Source organism: Aegilops tauschii, chromosome 3 (assembly GCF_002575655.3).
Source record: "Aegilops tauschii subsp. strangulata cultivar AL8/78 chromosome 3, Aet v6.0, whole genome shotgun sequence".
Taxonomy (NCBI): Eukaryota; Viridiplantae; Streptophyta; class Magnoliopsida; order Poales; family Poaceae; genus Aegilops; species Aegilops tauschii.
Window position 1 is genome coordinate 110,791,254 of NC_053037.3, and position 13,618 is coordinate 110,804,871.

Below are 13,618 nucleotides of genomic sequence, written 5' to 3' on the forward strand. Positions count from 1 at the left end.
CAAAAAATGAATTGCAGTTAAAAGAATGGCATTTCTAACAAAAATGTGAATGTGAACTACATATATGTGCACGTGACCAGCACATACATTGTCAATGCAAAATTTAATGCAAGAAATAACTTATGAGTAACATGCACGAATTGATGATGTGGTGCTTGCATGCATAGAGTAGAAAAAACAATGTGATTTATGACTTGCATGCATAACGTGTTCTTGTGCCATAGTTGCATGTCTAGGAAAAAATCTACTAGTGGGTTGCACTAGCTATTTATGAATAGAAGATGTATACATGGAAGTTGTAGGGAAATAGATGACATGTATCTCAATTCCCATGAGTAGGGATTGGAAAAGAGATGTCATTTGGTTCACATCATAGGAACTTCTCTATTGAATCTAGAGATGACATGTATCTCCATTCCTATGAGGGATTAGAAAAGAGATGTCATTTGGTTCACATCATAGGAACTTTTATATTGAATATACGCTAATGTTTATTTTCCTTTGAAATTATGGGAGTATAGGAATCCATTCAGATGAACCAAGTGGCTCTAAAGCTATAAAAATGATATCATGTTTATTTCCTTTGAAATGTGGAGTATATGAATCTATTCCTATGAACCAATTGGCTCTGAAGGAAAAAATCCTATAAAAATCATATCATATAGAGTTCCTATGATATTCCTCCACACCAAAGGATGGTTGAAATTGCTGCAGGTGATACGATGGTCTTTCTTTGTAGACTCCTCCCCCATCTTTATAGTTACCGCTCGAAGATGAATGAAATGATATATACTTGGTATTCTATATGTGCATTTTGGTACACGAAAACTTGGTAAAAGTTTGCGAGGTTCAAATTTTCAATAAAGCTATATGGACTGCATTTTGGAATGGAGGGAGGAGCATACGGCAGTTGCTAACACTCACATGGAAGATTTGTGTGTAGGAGGAGTGGCTGCTCTGTTAAATGACATGGCAAAACTGACAGTGTCGGATGCCGATCTAACGGTTCTTATGGCGTTCGTCAGGAAATGGCTTGTGGCGAACGTTTGTCGGATAATGATTTACGGACACATGCATTGCATTGGTACGTGCCCCCTCTCTCTCACGCACACATGCACCCTCACGAGTCACGACTCTCCCGATTCCTCTCGCACCCAACGTTTATCTACAGGTAGACGTCACACACATTTATGCTCTTCACACCCTACCCTCAGAACTTCTAAAAAACAAAAGACGTCGCACACCTTTTATTTTAGCTCACATGTCACACACTTATACTATTACTCTTGTGGCGAACGTTGTTTGGGCATAGTATATTGTACTCTCACGAAACGAAGCGGTGCACGCACGCACTAGTTCTCTCACACCCACTGGCGGGTACACGTAGGAGCGCATTTTTTTGAAGCTGGTACAACAAAATCACTCCACTATATATATAAGCAGGAGCCTTAGCGCTTGCTTTACTAGGGTTCCTCTCTTTCACTCTCTCATGCTCTCCAGATCTAAGCAAGACGTAGGTGGCCACACTCTCTCTGCTCACGGCTGGTCACAAATCCGGCCCGACCACCTCGACCGGTGCAGGGGTGTAGTTGCATCGTTCACGCTGTCGGCGGCGGCGAGGGAGGAGACCAACGGCTGCCCACGCGTCCCGATCGGCGGCCGCGCCGGCTCGGGTGGGGGGGCCTCTGACCCCTTCTTCCTCCCTGCGGTATTCTGGCCAAGATGCGGCCTCCCGACGCTGTCTTTGCCACATGCCGACGACCCTCAGGTATATATTCCTTCGAAACCTGCCTTGCTCTACTGCCACAGCTCCCCACGAGGCTGCGTGTGGATCTTTTTCTACTTCCATCCGCTGTTCCAAAGCCACCTAGACTTTTACTATTATTAGAGCTAAAGCTAGTTCATACAGTCGAATCTAAGAGTTGATTCAAACAGGGAAGAAAGTGGGAAAGTTGTAGCATGAATCTAGGACTTGGTTCTAAGAGGAAACGGGGGAAAGTAGTAGATACTGGCTACCCAACCGGTCTATTGGTTGAAAAGGCAAAGAAAGCATGGTGGGTGGCGAAGGGTGGGGGGAAGTGGACATGTCTGTTGGTTGAAAAAGGAAAGAAAGTGAGGGGTGTTGGGGGACAACGCAAATGAGAATGAGCAGGTCTAGATTTCCTGTGCTCACATAGGAAAATGTCGTCGAGGAGATAAAAGATGGGGCAAATGCAGACATGCTGCCTGAGTGTTTGCCGCTCTCGGCAACCACATCTGCCTCACCACTTTATGCCCCTGCTGTTCCTATGCCCATATCGCTACCATTAATGTAAAATCACATGAAGCATTAAGCAATGCCACCTAATGTCACTATAAGTAATGGTCTAGTGCCGTCGATAAATTGAAGCAATGCCACCACCATTTTATGAAGTGCTTCCGTCTTGCTTTATTTCCCATGAATTGTGTTTTTGCAATTACACTTAAATCTCACACTGCTAACATTGCTTCATCCCAGTGGAACTGCACAAATTTGATTGCACATTTACTGAACATGTGCTACTCTCATGACAGTAATACTAATGCTATTGTTCTGCATGTTAATCTAGTGGCAGTGTTGATGTGAGTGATGCTACTTACTTAAGGGCACTTTCATACTGTCAATCTAGTGCCAATTATAACACAATAGATGCTAATGTTACTCAACGCCACTGCAAATATCTGTCACTGTTTAAATAACAGTATTTCGTATTTGTGCAAACAGGGATGTCTGTCTCCATATCGTTTCTATCTGCGCAATCACAAGTACACACCTCAGTTTTAGTACAACTGCACAAAATGAGATGCCTATTCCTAGCTGTCGTCCTCTAACCACCAGTCTTCCAGCTATTACTACATTGGTAGTAACTAGGCAGAATGACCAACGTAATCTAAAAGAAGCTGATTCGTACGTTTTACTTCCTGATTGCGGTACAGGGACGAGCGAAAACAACTGCATCCTAGTACGGAATGCACTTTCTACGAGGTGATCCATGGACCAAGGACTAGCTGGCACGGCTGCATGGAGGTTTTTGGGACAGGTGCGCCGACAAGAGGCATTGTGGTCTGCTTATTTCTGCAAATAGCAATGCTTAAATTTAGTGGAATGCACAAGAATTTCAGCTGGTCAGTACACTACATGGTTCAGTTCGGCATTCTAGCTGAGCACACAATTATAATTGGCTATTCTGGAATGAGAGAACCTAACCCTGGATGGTGGCAACAAGAAAAAACCAGAGTGAACTCCAAGAAATTTAAGCCTGCCGGGAAGCCCTTTGCTCAGAGAAGCCTTGCTTCATTTTTCCGGATTTGTAAACCTTCTCACAAATTTGTCTTTTGTTGTGAACTAGTATATGTTTTTTATGTTCTATGAATCATTGAGATGTATAAAATTGCTTAACTTATGCTTTTCATGTTTTTTATGAAGCCGAGTTTAATGTGAGTGTTCCACATGAACACTAGACTAGCGTGTGAACATTTGGAATTTACATTGTGGGCTCAGTTAACTGCATGAACCACTGTAACAAGATACGTAATTGCTTATATGTCAGACAACAGATTAATGATTGTTAGTTGGTTGATAGCCTAGTGTTGAAGCGAGCTGAGCCAATGTGCCGTGTTTTGCACAACTGCTTACAAGTGGGGTAGCACCAATAGTCTTTACAAGTACTTATGTATACGTAGGCGCACATTTCTCGAACGAGTACTCTATTTCATCAAACACACACTGCTCGTATGATAAACCGTGACAACTTATTTCTTACCATGCCATATTCATGAAAAAACTAGTGAGGACTCATCTGTTTCGGCAACAATTACGATGGTTCTCACATGATTCACGGGCACACAAAAGTAGCAGCAGTTCCCATAGACGGATTCAGACCGAGTACTAGCCCAGAGGGCTCGATAATAGGCAAGGTTTGGATAAGTAGACACAATCCAAACTAGTATTAAACACTAGCTGGGGCAACTATTTCATGCCTCGATCTAATTTGGGTTGGACACAAGATGGACCTTGCCATGAACATCATCGAGGACATCCGGCAGCAGCTCAATCCTATGAACCTTCATGAAGATAACCTTGTGGCCTTGCCACTCATAAACTTTTTTGTGGAGGCATGCCACATCATCTTCCCGCGTAAGCTTGACAAGAATAGTATGCCTCACAAGCGAAGGAGTAGCTTTGAACTTCTTGTGCTTCAGTACACCCTGGACAACACGCCTGACAACAGTGAGGCTGGAATACAACTCGACATCGGTATAAGTGCAAATAGCTTCCAGGATCCAACAACCTAAGAACTCTGTTTTCCCAGTGCGTATATTCAGGTCATCCGCCTCATAGCGAGTGACATGTACAACCACACAGTCCTTATCTGCATCAAGGCTCTAATTGAAATAGAAACAAATTCTGAATTACTTTCCAGTATAAGAAACACAAGTTATTTAAACCACTATGTATAGCATGGCATCGAAGCTAATAAAATTTTGCATTATTCATCACCACATACTTAGATGAAAAACCACAATCGAGATCGGCAAAGAAGAAAATCACCTTGGGCAGCTCAGAGGGGGGGGGACACATCCTCGAAGGGGGAAAACTGCTCCTGCAGTGCCACGGGGGCTGTAACCTCACACGGGGCGTTGACCATCTCAGTAGTGGCCGTGAGCGTATCTGGGGTCGGCTCGGTGGCTGCCTCCATCTTCTTGGAGCTCTCTGTCTCGTAGGGATCAGCCTCCCGCGTCTGCTCCAATGTCGGCAGATCTTTGCCTAGTTCTCCTTGGTCCATCATGAAACTGACGAATACTAGGAGACCACTGAAAGGAAAACACAATCGCAATGACAATGAAACAAAAAAGAGAGTGAGGATCGGTTACTGCTTTGCATAAGTTCTTTTTTTCTCTGAACGAAAATATACCAATATCACGGATCCGCTTACCTTCCCTTCGTTGGGAGAGAAGAACAGTGGTAGATGCGAGTGGTGGCTTTCTTGAAGATGGTGAGGGAGAAGGGGATTCAGCGAAGAGTGAAATGATGGTTGCTTCGTCCATCAAACTTAGACTGCGGGGAGGTGGGGTTTTGTGATACGACGGCTCGTTACTGCCGTGCTACGACCGGGGTGACTCTCCGCCTGCATACTACCTTCTAATTTGGTGGATGGCATCTGGGCCCGCGCGCGGCATGGCCCACATATCGGTGAACAAAAGTAAAACGACATTCACTAGAGGGAGACGTTTCGATGACCTAGGAGGAGCCAGAAGCGGTAGTGTATCCACTTTACTAGTAGTAATTGTTTTTCTGGTAGCTGTAGAGTGTCTCCACTGTACTAGTACTAATTGTTTCTCTGGGCCCAAGACAAAACAGCCCATCCACCCTAGTAAATAATAAAATCAATTCAAAAGCCCATATATTTACTTAATGAGAGGCGCTACCCAGACCCAGCAAACCGCCCCCCAAAAAAACCTAGGTGCTCTTCTTCCTCCTCACTCCCCCACACCTCACGTCAGCTCAATCCACTCGTACCCCCAAATTCCTCACCTCACTCCTACAGAAAACCCCAGCTCCCCTTCTTCCTCACTACTATAGAAAAACCCTAGCTTCCCTTCTTCTTCACTCGCACTACAACTAGGCTCGCCATTCGTTACTCTGCTCAAATTTGTGAGCGCGACGCGACGCCCTCGAGGAAAATGGAGTCGGTTGACCCCAGCACCAAGAAGAAGAGGCTCCCGCCAGCGGCGACGCCTGTTGTAGATCCCGCACCCAGTAGCGCGGGGAGAAGCGGCGACCCTGCCCCCACCGGATCCCAGGAACCCATAGAATCTCGGGTGGACCGCATCAGCGATCTCCCGGACGCCGTCCTTGGGAGATCATCTCACTTCTCCCCACCAAGGATTGCTTCCGCACCCAAGTCCTCTCAATTCGATGGCGGCCCCTATTGCGTGCCGTGCCCCTTAATCTCCACTGTCGTCAGCTATGTCTCTTCAGTGATTTTGAAATCCCCAGAGCCATCATCTCCTCCCACCAGGGCTCCGTTCAAAGCCTCTGCATCCCGTCATGGTACCTGAGCAAGCATACCATGCCCTACACGGTGGACGCCTGGCTGAAATCCCCTGAATTCACATAACTACAGGTGCTTGAGTTCTACCATTCCCATGGATATCACCTACTAGATACCGAACGCCATCTACCTGTGCCCTCAGCACCGATGTCCATCTCGCGGTTTTCCTCCTCTCTCCACACCGCCACCTTCGCGCTGTGCTACCAACCAGACAATCTGGTACTAAACCTTCGACTCCCATTTCTCAAGAAACTTTCACTTGTGCGGGTTCGTATATCGCAGGCCTCATTGCACAGCATCATCCACTCCAGTTGCCCTGCCCTGGAGTGCTTGGTGCTTGTTTCCACAGTTAGAATCGGTTGTCTCCAAATAAAGTCGCCTAACCTTGTAAGAATTGGAATTTCTTTTGACGGAAGGCAGCTCATCATCCAAGATGCCCCTTCACTTCAAAGGTTGGTCCTTGATTCTAGTTATTCACCATCGCAAATAATCGTCCTCTTTGCGCCTAAACTGGAGACCTTGGGTGTAATACATGATCTATGTGCTCATTTCAAGATCTTGTTTGGCTCCACAGTTCTTCAGGTACTTTATATTATCATCTACACTTGTAACCATAAGCTGCATTTTAAATTTCTGCGCGTAAGTTATATAGCATCTCGGAGTACACATTTTGTACTAATATTAAATTCTATGCTCAATGAAGAGTTTCTCCATGGATAGCCTATCAATGGTGCTGGATTCTGTCAAGATCTTATATATCCAAATGAATCGTTTTGATCTGAACAAGATTATTGGCTTGCTGCAATGCTTTCCATGTTTGGAAAAGTTGTATATAAAGGTGATAATTTCACGCACATTGGAAGCCCGCATATAGTGTACTAGAATTAATCGTTCAGTTGTTGCTCTTTCCACACTCTTTTTTTAGACCATAACTGTTTTCAATCTTCATGTCTATTGAGGCAACAGGACGGGGTAAGAAAGTTATAACCAATCGGTGGATTCGTAAGCACCGAGATTTTCTCACTTCTCATGACATTCGATTGAAGACAATAACGCTAGAACGATATGTAGCCAACCATGCAAACACTAGATTTGTAACATTCTTCCTGCTGAATGCGAGGTTACAATTGTCCATCAGGCTTAAGTTTATCAGCAGAATGGTTTTGACTGATGGGTATATCGAAGAGCAAAAAAAGGAGTTTCAGGTGGCCAAAAGAGCTTCTGAACGTGTCGGGCTTCTATTTACAACATATCGTGGTCGTAATCCAGTAAATTTTACAACCTAGGATGTTCATTCTATGGACCTGACCGATCCATTTGATTGTGACTGCTGAAAACAATGCTGGAGTTAGATGTTGTTGCCCTTTTCAACCTGGGTTTTGTCTAAACCTGATGAACAATTAACCCTTGTGCTTTTGTATAGTTTGTAAGCAAGAGTTAGATGTTCTTGACCTTTTCAACTCGGCTGTGACTGTCATATTTTCTTTGAAACAAGGCAAATGGCTTGCCATTCGTTTAATTTAGAGTGAAATATTGTAAGAAATCCCAACCAAGGGAAATAACATCACTCTCGCCGTCTGCTTGAGCTCACTATGCATTACAGAAGCCAAGTGATTAGCCCCCACCAGCACCCACAAACTTATTTCGAACTAGCACACCAAATGGGCTGTAAATTTTCATAGGAAAGGCTGCATGACCGTGACAGATTTGGATTCTGACATTCGGGACCCACGAGGAAATAGCCTATCCAAGGTGGTGTCGAATTACTAGCTAGTCAACATACGATTCTGCCCACCAGCCGTTGGATTGACATCCAACATCTGTCGTGTATCTGCTATCTCTGGTCTTCTTCCTCCAGCCGCCCAAACCAAACCACCCCGTCGGCTCCGCCTGCTCCCGCCTCCCATGGCTGGCTGCGCCTCCGCCGCCTTACCGTACCCTCCAACGTTGGCCAGTCCCTCCCTCTATTCCCCCACATGTCCTGTTATTCTCCGGCGACGTCAGCCCCAACACGCACCCGCACCCGAACCAGTCAACCCTCGTACTCCCCTCCGCCTGCGACTGGACCGGCGCATCTTCCATGGCTCCTGTTCATTCCGTCCGAGGCCTCGCCGTCGCCCTCGGCCTTGGTTCGCTCGCCGTGCATGATGTGCCGCCCTCTTGCGTTGTCAACGCTGTCAACAACCGAGAGGAATAAGGATATGACTGTACGTGGAGAGGATGACAGTAGGGACCCACTAGCATCATGGCAGTACGCAAGCAAGTGCTTCATTATTATAAGCCCAAAAAATGGTTCCTCCTAATGGTTGGACATCTGGGGCTCACGCCATTGTCAACGTAGTCAATAAAAGAGAGAATTACACAACGAGCGGCTGAGACCAGGGACCCAGCAGGTCGCGCAGTTGTTATTTACTTTTTTTAGGACCAAGCAGTTGTTATTTCTACTAGTTTTAGCGACGGATCAGGGTAACAACGGGGCTGTGCGGGGGCTGTGGCCCGTCTAGCCAGGGTTTTATTTATGTTTACCACATCATGAGCCCACTTGTGTTTTTTTCTTGCTGAAAATGGCTAGCCCGGTTCTATATTTTTAAAGAAATACCCAAACGATGCCTACTTGCTTTATCAGCCCTGCTAGGCTGCAAATCTTTCAAGACGAGGAGAGTTTCATTCGGTTTGCCCAGAAATGGGCTGTACATTTTAAAACACATCAATCCGGGAATTAGTTTCAATTTTTTTAATTACAAGATTTTAAATTCCATTGATTTTTATGCGTGGACAATTATTTGGATTTTATATTTATATAAATTATTCTTCAAAATAGTTTGCATGTGACTCGATATTTCGGGATTAAAAACAGTTGACCACACCGAAATATGCAAAATTTCGTATAATCTTTAACCGTGGCCACAATATGGGGTGTAATGCTAACAAAAAGAAGATGCGCTCCAAAAAAATTATTAAGAATTGGCAAATGGGCTGTAAATTATTAGAAATAATGGCAGATGGGTTGTATATTGTTTTCCACAGATTTGAGGCTGACTTGTGCGCCTAGTACAGGTTGACGCATATGCTTTCCTAACAAATAAGGTTGACGCACACGCAACGCCGTGTCGACTTAGTCAACACACGAGAGCAGTGACTATTGGATGTCCATCCAACGGCCGTCGTGCTTCTTCAATCTCTGCTCTTCCTGCTCCAGCCGCTCAAACAAGCGCCGGCGGGACTGCCTGCTCCCTCCTCCCGCGGCTGTCTATGCTGTCGCGCAGGCCTCACCGCCCCATCGTTCCCCATCGCTGGCCTAGCCATCCCTCTACTCACCCACACCTGCTGTTATTCTCCGGCTACGGCAGACGAACCAGTAAACCTTCGCACTCCGCTGCGCGTGGGAAACAACTGCCGAGTTTTCCCTGGCTCCGTGTCGTTCCCTTCCTAGGCGTCGCCGTCGTCCACCGCCCTGGTGCTCTCGGCGCGGCGTGGTCAATGTGGTCAACGAACGACATGCATCGGAAGTGGACTGTATGTGGAGAGGCTGACAACTGGGTCCACGGCCGCACGCAAGGAAATGCCTCCTTATTGCGCGCAAAAGAATGATTCCTCCACCTGACTGTTGGGACCCACCGGAAGGGCCTCTGTATTTCACGAAAAAAATGTTCCCCCGCTGACAGGTCGGACCCACCAGCTATATCTTCGCACGCAAGGAAGTGCCTCGTTATTACGCACAAAAAATGAATACCCCCTGCAAGCTGGGAACCACCATAGTGGGAGGCTGACTTGTGGGCCTAGAAAGATGATGGGGAGGGAGGGCTTTGTCAACTTAGTCAATATGAACGATTCTAGCTCCTGTGACCGTACGATGTCCATCCAACGGCCGTAGTGCTTCTTCAACCTCTGGTCTTCTTGCTCCAGCCACCCAAACAAGCGTCGGCCGTGCCGCCTGCTCCTGCCTCCCGTGTCTGGCTGTGCTGCCACCGCTGGCCATGCCATCCCTCTATACTCACCCACACCTCCTGTTATTCTCTGGCGACGGCAGCCTCACACCGCACCCGAAGCAGTCAACCCACGTACTCCCCTCCGGGTGGGCATCCACTGCCGCGTCTTCCCCGGCTCCGCATCGTCCCCTTCCTAGGCCTCGCCGTCGTCCACCGCCCTGGTGCTCTCGGCGCGGCGTGGTCAATGTGGTCAACGAACGACTCCCGTTGGAAGAGTGCTGTACGTGGAGAGGCTGACAGCTGGGTCGACGGCCGCAGCGAGGAAGTGCCTCTTTATTACGCGCAAAATAATTATTCCTCCACCCGACGGTAGGGACCCACCGGACGGGCCACCATATTTTGCGAAAAAACGTTTCCCCTGACTGCTGGGACCCACCAGCTACATATTCGCACGCAAGGAAGTGTGTCCATATTACGGGCAAAAAAAATGATTCGCCCCCTGACTACTAGGACCCACTAGCTACATGTTCGCACACAAGGAAGTGCCTGGCAGTCGGGACCCACCTGGTCGAAGCGTACGTAGTTTTTCCATTCTGGTCGCGAACGTGTACGTACATATTGGTCGATGTAGAGGTGCGCACGTGTCGTAGTAGAGGCGCGCACGTAGCATGTACACGTACGTACAGCGGCCAGGGTACAAGAAAGAAAATACGGCCACGTACGTACATACGAGTGGGGTCTCGAACGCCTACTCGTGCATACGTACGGCCAGGGCTCGTGTAAAAGGCTGGGTCGGAATGGAGAAGCTGCGCTGTCGTCGTGTTCACGGGGAGCCAACGGAATGCATCGTGTTCATCGGGAGGCAACGGAACGCATGCTGTTCATCGGGAGCCAACCGGCTTGGATGGAACAGCCGATGGAAAGAAGGCATGCCGTACCGCAGAACAGAGGAAACGGCCTTGTGTTCGACCGGCCACTGTCGAAACGGGATCCTATTCATCGGGAGGGGTCTATTGTACCACAAAACGGAGGAAACGGGCCTCCTACGGTGGAAACGGGGTCCTGTTGATCGGGAGGGGTGTGGCGTACCGCAAAACGGAGGAAACGGACTTGTGTTGGAGCGCTACTGTCGAAACGGGGGTCCTGTTCATCGGGAGGGGTGTGGCATACCGCAAAACGGGACTCCACGGGAGATTTTTCATCTCCATCGTCGACTGCCTCCACGGGCTACTTTTCATCCACCGTCGACATCCTCCAGCCTCCACCTGCGACTGTTCATCCACGGGCTCCTGTTCATCCAGCCTCCACCGGCTACTGCCCAGCCAGCCTTCTCCACGGGGTCCTGTTCGACCACCCCTCCATGGGCTACTGTTCATCCAGCCTTCCACCGGCTACTGTTGAACCAGCCCTCCACGGGATCCTGTTCATCCAGCCCTCCACGGGGTCCTGTTCATCCACTGACTCGATCGATCGGGGTACTGTTCATCCAGCGGCAACAGCCTCTACTACCACCGTGTCCTGTTCATCCAACCCCCACTGGGAACTGTTCATCCAACCCGCCCCCCCCCCAACAATGCTCATTGTTCATCCAGAGGCAGCATAGATTGGCTTCGGTTAATAGTAGTAGCAAAGGAATCACTTGAGTTCAGTTAACAGGAAGGGATCGATCGATCGCTCAGGTTCAGTAATGCGTAGCCTGCAGTGCAATCGCTCGGGTTCAGTTAGAGCCCAACGCCTCACTCGGGTTCAGTTAGAGCCCAACGCCTCGCGCACACACACGCGTACATACAAGAGAAACGCGCATCGCTCGGCCCCCGACCACCCACAGTAACCGAGAACTCCCCGATATTTTCCTCGCCCTCACTTCTACCACGGTTTTTCCCGTCATGGATGACCTTAAGAATATCATGCAGCTGCGTCTCCAGCCCGCCCAGGACGAAAAGCCCATTTTCTGTCATGATTTTTTGTCATAGAAGTAGGACCCCACCACATCTATGATGATATCGGGTTTTCTCACAATTATCGTCATAGAAGTGTCATAAGTATGACAGAAAAAATTCGTTCGGCCCAAAATGTCACGGATGTGTCTATTTTTTGTAGTGTGGCTAGTCTCTTTTTGACACGCATTTATGTTTTTTTAACATAGTACAGACGCAAGCGCTCATATACACGCGCATACACTCACCCCTATGAACGCACACACGCACACCCTACCCCTATGAGCACCTCCGAAAGACCGAGCTGGCATACTCCCTCCTTTCCGGTTTATAGGGCTTATCTCAAAATTTTAGTTTTCCCATTTTATTAGTCTCAATTTGGTTGTTTCCCATCACATGTTCAGATTTCAAGGTGCAATAAATCATTGCATGCAAGTATTAAGAGAAAGTTGACCAATGCATGTACTTTATGCATGCATGCATTGCAATTAATGCATTGGTAAACACAATTTTTGAGGAAAACAAGCGCATTAATTGAGTGGTTTTGCAAACTACAAAAATTGTTCCACCACTCACCATCTACCTTGGTTGGTGAGATTTTTGAATTGAGCCCTATAAACCGGGAAGGAGGTAGTACTATCATCTTGAGATTTACGAAGTCACCATAGGCACCTCGTCGTCGACAGGAACGTCTCCTGACACGCGATAGACGGGAGCGGGAGTCGCCTCCATAGGTGCTTGAATGCCAAGGAGGGAGAGGGTAGTGGTTCCCGAGACGTTGAATGGTCAATGATGCATCCTCAATTACATGCAGTGGGAATTAATTGGCGAAGCAAAATAGAGCCAGCACGATGTGAATGCAATAGAGTTTGGACTCTCATATAAAGGCACCCCACCACTCCAATCCGACTACTCCTAGTCTCAGCGCAACACTGCTCACTCCAATCCAAGGCCAAGTGACCAGAAGCCACAAGCACCAATGGAGGCGATGGACGCGAGCGGCAGTCGGCTGTGCCAAATCATCCAAGGCGCCGGCATGCGGCCCCGCACCACGCAGCGTTTCCAGATGGTGCTGGCGACCGCCGGTGTCATAGCGCTCGCTGACGCCGGCTTTGCCTCTTGCATGGATGACATGATGGTCAACTCCATCCGCAAGTTCAGCGCCGTCAAGAAGCGCGCGGACGACCTTGCCGTACTGCTCCAGCCCGCGCGCTCAGGCTCCTCATTGCCTGCCACCCTCATCGGCCTCCATGGTGACGAACTCTTTCAAGCCCTGGTGGCCCTGCAGGTGCCGGAGGTCGCGACAAAGAATGTGCACCTCGAGGCTGCGCTCGCCGCGCAGCACCTCACCATGCAAGAAACCGTTGACCTGCACATCCACGTCTACGAGGAAATTGTCTACATAGGCCACTACAAGGCCAACGAGGAAAGAAAGACGTTGGCCTTCTTCCAGCGGCTGGAATCTTTGGACGCAATTGTTCAAAAGCACGTCCACCTGCCCACGAAAGCCGCTGCTACTTAGCCGTCGTTCGGTGGGCCGGCGCCCTGAGTCAAGGAGGTGGACGTCGTCGATGGATGCATCTCTTCTTCTTGCCTCCTGTAACCAGCACTGCATTGCCTCGTGGCCTTAATGTTTTATTAGTATAGTACTCCCTCCGTTCCCAAATATAAGTCTTTT